At 45.6% G+C, this 6,618-nt stretch overlaps 1 long non-coding RNA gene across 1 annotated transcript; it reads left to right on the top strand.

The window, feature by feature from the left end:
* The first annotated feature begins 259 nt into the window (after positions 1-259).
* Positions 260-2,491, top strand: LOC130599099 (uncharacterized). Its single transcript, XR_008972156.1, has 3 exons — positions 260-587; positions 1,325-1,412; positions 2,191-2,491. It is a non-coding gene; the product is annotated as an uncharacterized LOC130599099 (long non-coding RNA).
* The last annotated feature ends 4,127 nt before the right edge of the window (positions 2,492-6,618 follow it).

The following is a 6,618-nucleotide window of genomic DNA, read 5'->3' as shown; positions in this document are numbered from 1 at the left end:
TAAACCCATCCAGAGCGGGGCCCTTTTGCTCTCAGTGAAGGAGGATCTGGCATGGAGGTGCTAATGTGCCTAATAAAGCCATCACGGTGGGAAAGTGTCAGGAGTCTCTTTTCCAATGCAGCCCATCTAAATACCAGTCCTCCATGACGTGTTTTGGGCTATAAAAACTATCAAAGTAAAGGGTCTTTGCATTGAATTCACTTCCCAAATGGATATCCTCCGTGGTTGACCTCCGGGGAGCTTCACGAGCTGGGCTTGGAGCATCAGTGGCTGCTCAGAGAGACAGTGCCTGAGCGGAAGGATGGCACACTGTCATGCAAAGCAACCACTACTTTAGAATGTGATATGGAGACAGAAAATGGAAGAGGAGATGGTTTTCCTTGGGAGATAGGACCAGGAGATCTTGGTTTCTGGCCTGGCAGGTGATTACCATCCCCAGAGGATTCTGCAAAGCGAAGCACCCTCAAGAGCCTCCTGCCATCGAGTGGCACCACAAACCCTCCTTCTCTTCCAAGGAGATAAAACCAGTCTGCGGACACCATTCGTTTAATCTGATTTAGATACAGCTGGTGTGCTGGGAGCTGAAGGTAATTTATTTCTCTTGGCTGACGATCCGCTCCCTTCCAGGGCTGCGTTTTCCAAGTGCTCTCTGCTTGGCCGCAACGTTTGTACCTCTGACAATTACTGTTATTTTAATATTAAGCTTAGAGCTAATGTATTAGGCTAATATATTAAGCTGGTAGACTCTTTAGGCAGCCTTTTTTGGTGACACATGAAGGAGATTTTATAGATAGGCTGTTCAAACCCAGTTCAACCCTAGTCTGGCATTTAACTGCGGCTTGCAGAATATAATGGCTGAATGCATTTAGCCCATGCCCACAATAACTCTCTTTGACTGCAAAAGAAGTTCCAATAAACATGTCATTCAAATGCGAATGTATTCCAGTAAAAATTAGTGAGCTGATGCTATGAATAACCTGCAGAGCCATAGTGTAGTTTCAATTGCCCTCCCATCAGACGGGACGAAGATGATTAACACCAGATCAGCCATGATATTTATATTGCTTGGATCGTGGTGTGTCATAAGCAAATGCAAAATTGCATACTGTATTGTAACAGCAGGGATGGGAAGAGCCACGTAATGAGCTGGTTTTACAGTGAGAAACAAATGGGATTGTAACACAACCCTGGAAACAAGGGAATGCTTCCAAGCAGGGTGAGGAAAAAGGACAGCGGTGTGTGAGAGCAGTGCTGGGAATTATTCTTGGGTTAAATGAAGTGATTTATAGAAACGCAAGTGTTGCATGAGTGTTTTTTCTTGCAGCAGCTTCGTATGATACAGCAGGCATTTGAATAAACACCGCGAGCAACATACTCCCAGACCTGGCCAGCTTGGGAGAGCATTTCATAAGGTGAGCGATTCCTGTTTGTTTCTACTAAAATCAATGACCACAAGTTTTTCTTTTATTCTCTTTCTATCACCCCCCCCCCCCCGCCCCATTTTATTAATAACAGGGTTCCCTCCTGTGAATCTGCCCCTCTAATGAGTCCCTCCCCCACCTGCGGCCCCTTTCCACCCAGTGCCCTTTTGTAAGATCTCTTGTCACCAGGGCTCTGCGAAGACTTAGGCGTATAATGGGAAACATGTGTCTTTCCCTGGCGCTTGCAATCTTACCCCGAGGAGCTCCAGCGAGGGCTGAAATGGGAGTGCTCTCTGCGGAGCCAGGGAGCTGATGGGGAAGAGCTCAGATCCAGAGGCAGCAACTTGGGTGTTTTTTTTGTTTGCTCTCAGAAGTGCAGGGTCTCACACAAGAACCATAGCAGCAAACGGCGGTTTCTGCTGCGGAGGTGGGGGGCACATTGGGAAATAGTGCTTGTGGCAAGCAGCCTGGAGCAAGGGGGAAATAAATGGGTTTTTAGATGATGGCAACCCCGAAACTGGAGCCTCAGCCTGACAGCTTTGCACATTTTCATGAGCAAGAAGAGAAAAAGAGGAAAAAGCTGAGGGAGACACAGAGAAGCTGGGTAATCACTGGGGCTTTTAGATTATTTTTCATGTCTCAACACCATCAAAAAGAAAAGTGTTTATCATAATACTGCATGCACGATATGTGATATAGAATATACATATATATAGGATAACAGGCCTCATCCCTCACTGTGATTCATTCAGAGTGTTTTAATCCGTAGGTTTCTAGACAAAGGAGACACAGCAAAGAAATCAGTGCACTGCACAAGGACACCAGGCTCAGAGCATGGGTAAAGTTTACTCCAGCGATAAAACCTGCTCATCACCTTGGCTACCTCCTTATATCTTCTAGGGTACCTGGTAGCCAGAAATACAGTCCAGAGCAATGAGGACCCAGACCCGATTGCCATGTCTAAAATCTGAACGTGCCTTGGCCTCATCTGGCTTTGAACACTGAAATAACAAAGCGCAAGGGATCTGGCCGGGGTCTGACAGCCAGAGCTTCTGGGTTTCCAACAGCCAACTTCAGAATAATAAAGTATCAGGCTAAGGCTGAGGCACGTTGTTGTTTCCTTGCGAGTTCACTTGCAAAGGTCACTGCTCCTCTCTCCCCACCCCACTGTCTCTCCCTCTCTGCAAGTCTTTTGTTTGTGCAAGGCTTCAGGAATTAAAACCTCATTTCAAGGGTTATAAGTAGACCACAGCAGCGATACATTGCACTGATTATCAGCAGCAGGCGAGCTTTCCCCTGTCAGCTCTTTAGCTGCAGCAGTGTGCAAGATCTATATGGCTTACACTGATTTTTCCTGCCTGTAAAAGTTTCTTTTCCAGCTAACAGGGACCCCATTGCATTAGCAGAAAAGTCTTACCATGATAAATTACATAGGATTATATTGTTACAGGGAATTGCCATCACCTCAGCAGTAATAGAAAGAAGAGTAAAAAAAGATAAATAGATAAAAACCCTGCAAGAAGAGAAATGGCCCTGGTAGGAAAGCAGATAGATGTCTTCCTCAGGTGAAAAGATTCATTTATGGCGAGAGTGCACTGGGAAATCTTTGTCTGAAAGAGCCAAGTTATAGGAAAGTAGTTGTCTTTGTGGAAAAGGTGGGGGTTTAGGGGTTCCTAGGGGTTTAAGTTTTCAAAATCTGGAGTTCATTTGTTGGTGCAGTGATGGGAACAGCATTTTCAGATGTGGACAGCAATTGGAAATGGCCTCATTTTTGGGTAGATAGATGGAGATACCTTGGAAGATGCTGGATTTCCCAAAAGCAGATGATACCTCTCCATGGAAAGCCAGGCATCTTATAGCAGGACCCCTGAAAACTGACAGAGACCCGAATCACTCAGTGCCTTTGCAAACAGGCACATCACCGATTAAAGGCCTGACAGGAATGTTATCTTTCCTGGCCTCTTGCATAACAGAAGCTAGATAATTAAATTGTATAATCTTTGCATCAAGCCTGTAATTCCCTGATTGCATTACAGTACATCTTTGAGAAAAAGACATCTAAATGCCCTGAGAAGCATCCCGCCTCCCTGAGCAGTCTTCACAGTTGCCCATTAGAAAGGGTTATGATTAGAAATGGTTTAACATTTCCACCTCCCATTCAGCCTGATGTTGTCTGGGTTGAGATTCCAGCCCTGGCATCATTTCTGCTGGCTCAGTGAAAGACTGGTTTGCCATCAGTAACCCTTTCCTTGCTGTAGGGACCATCCAGCTGTGATGGAGCCACCTCTTGCTCTTCCCCTTGGTTGAACCAAGGAGGTGCTCACCCCAGCCAGGTTTTCAAGCATCGTTTTTCACGCGTGCTTCCCTAAACCCCCAATAATTCACCAGTATCCTCTCCAAAGTCCAGCCTCCACGCCAAGCCTGAGCCAGGCACGTTCCCAGCAGTGCTACACACAGTAGCAGCAACACTCGCCTGCTCGTAACGCCAGCCTCTGCCTCTCTTCTGTTTCTCTGTATCATTATGTTGATGTAATAAATATGCAGAGGAGCTCCAGGCACCGGCTGTTTCCTTTGTTTGAAATGTTCTACCACGTTCTCCCAACTGGATATTATGGTATGATTATATACATGCCAGAGAAATAGCTCCCGATGTCAGTGCTGCTTTTATACTGCATCTCCATCCTTCCCTCTGCGTTTCCCATCCCACATTCACACGCTCCCATTACATGGCTAGCCTATATTTTACTCCCTCTGTTCTTGCTGTAGCTCCTCTCGGTAAGGGAAGTTTTGATTATATGTTACAGCCAAATGACTTAAATCATAGAAAAAAAAATGAACACAGAGGAGCATTGCTTTGAGGTCAAAATGAAGTCAGAGCTCCCTGGTCAGGGGCAGGTCCTTGCTGAGAGCTGCTGGGCACTTCTTTTTGCTTTGCCAAGCCTCTGCGTGCCCATAAGGACTTAGCCTCCATCTGGGAATCTCCAACCCCTCCAAGCCAGCCCGGTGTGACCTGGGTGGAGAGCAAACTCGTATACATGGGCTGCAAACTTCGTGCACTGGGAAAATTCCTGCCTATTTCCAGCAGTGGGAAAATGTATGAGTGGGGAAGTCATATTTACTTAAGTCAAGGAAAACGCTGTTTCCTTCTTCGGCAGGAAACTGAAGTTATTCTCAGAGCTTCAGCAAAAGAACAAGATATTAAATAAAGCGCTGGCAGCCGAAACTTGTTTTATTCCTGTGGTTTTACAATCTCCGAGTCAAAATAAACACATTTTCGATCTCAGGAGAATTATTAGGGTATTAAGGGAGGGGGGGAGGTAGGTTATTTACAGGCTCCAGTGGAGTTGTTCAATGAATCATGTGAACTGAAACAACAGATTCAAGGCAAGAAAATTCATATTTATGCAACTGTCTGGTTTGAGTCTTGTGTTATCAGGTGCAGCAGTACAGGACTGGGCAAACCTCTGTGTGTTCCCAGCAGTTTTGCCTGAGAGGGGGACAAATATTATAACGCTGAATGTATTTCAGTTAAGAGTTTTAATGATTTTGATGCTGTTGTCTTTCTTTAAGCCTGGGGTGGACTCTTATGGGTACCAAAGCAGATCCATTGGATGAGGGCTCCCATCCCAGGCATAATAGGGTGTTAATTTTCATTACCCTGTGATATCCAACGAATAAATGCAAATGGGAAATGTAAACCCTCATACCTTGATGTGCTTACCATCTCAGCTACTAAAGTATAACCCAATTTGGCATTGTTTTTTCTCAGGACAAGAGGTCAACAGACCATTGCTAATCACAGTTCTTCTGCACACCTCTTCCAATTCATGCCTTTCCTGTGAACAAACTTAACAGTCTTGCAAATGCAGTTCTTTTGGGGTTGGATCCCTGTCTACCACTATGTATGTCTACATGCCTAAACCATGCAGTGTAAATGAGTGGAAGGGTTAGATGTACATACATATATACATATAAAAGCCTATTCCAGGCTTAAGGAGGGACAGCACCATTGAAATTCATATATACACACATGCATTTCTCATATATGTATTTGATAAATACCTACCCTGCCACTGATTTACACTGCATAGTTTAGGCATTTAGACACATATATTTATCATAGGCATCACATAGTTCTTGGAAGCTGTGCCTACAGCCAGCAAGAGCTGCAGGTACAAAGGCAACCAATGTAATTACAAGAAATAACTACAGGCAGTAGTTACAAGGAGAAGTACAAGAGGTAGTTACAAGAAACAGCTACAAGAGGTAGTTAAAAGGAAAACTAGAAGAGGTAGCTACAAGGGTAAGTGCCAGAGGTAGGTACAAGGCTCTTGCCACTGGAAGTGTGAAGGGTACAGAAGAGGAGCCGGTGTGTGGGTGCCAAGATGGGAATGATGCAATCACAGCAAGGCCTGAAGCTCTTTGCAAAGCTTTTGCCTTTCACTGGGATCCTGGGAGACAAAAGCAGGCAGCAGATAGGTGAGAAAATCTAGAATTGCTTACTCCTTTCAAACCCAAATTGGGCCAGAGGAACGGTTTGCCCTGCACAAAGCAATTCCTAGACTGCTGTTTTAAGGGTAAACTCGGAAGCAAGCCTGTAATTTTTATAAACAAGGCTCATATTTCCCTTCTGGAAATATATATATGGGAATCCACGTCCACACGACGTCTAAGAAACGCACGAGAAGACCACTGAAGCCTCGCTATCTTCCCTTTTGTTCTGCTTTCCTGGTGCTTTTTTAACCCCCCCCCCACCGGTACTGCCTTGGGATTGACTCCCTTTTCCAGGACAAGCTTTTCACAGGGCTGAAGGGCTCTTTGTTCTCGCCCCCACCGCCCCTCGGCGTTGTTTGTTGTGCTGTCCCTGGGGTGTGCTTCTGCTCTTCCAGGGGGCCAGCGGCAGAGAGGAAGAGGCAGAGGATGTGAACTCCCATGTTTGAACACAAAGAGAGGGAGAGGAGGACCTGTTTACTCCTCTGCTAAATGCTCCCCAGCAGACAGGGAGATTTCCTTGTGTTCAGGAATAAAACACTTTATAATAGGAATAGGGGATAGGGGGATGTAACCTGTTGCTGTGCTACGGCGGTTTCTCTCCATGGAGCAACACGGTGCCAGTGATTGCAGACCTTGCTGGTGTTATCACCATCTTGGTGTTTAGGTGAATTCCTTAGATTCACGTGGGAGTCACTTACGGGAC

The sequence above is a fragment of the Pezoporus wallicus genome, unplaced genomic scaffold (assembly GCF_028554395.1).
Source record: "Pezoporus wallicus isolate ANWC-B61680 ecotype Strahan unplaced genomic scaffold, APGP_CSIRO_Pwel_v1 contig_8108, whole genome shotgun sequence".
NCBI classification, from domain to species: Eukaryota; Metazoa; Chordata; class Aves; order Psittaciformes; family Psittacidae; genus Pezoporus; species Pezoporus wallicus.
Note: the sequence above shows the minus strand (reverse complement) of the source record. Positions and strands in the feature narration are given on the sequence as shown.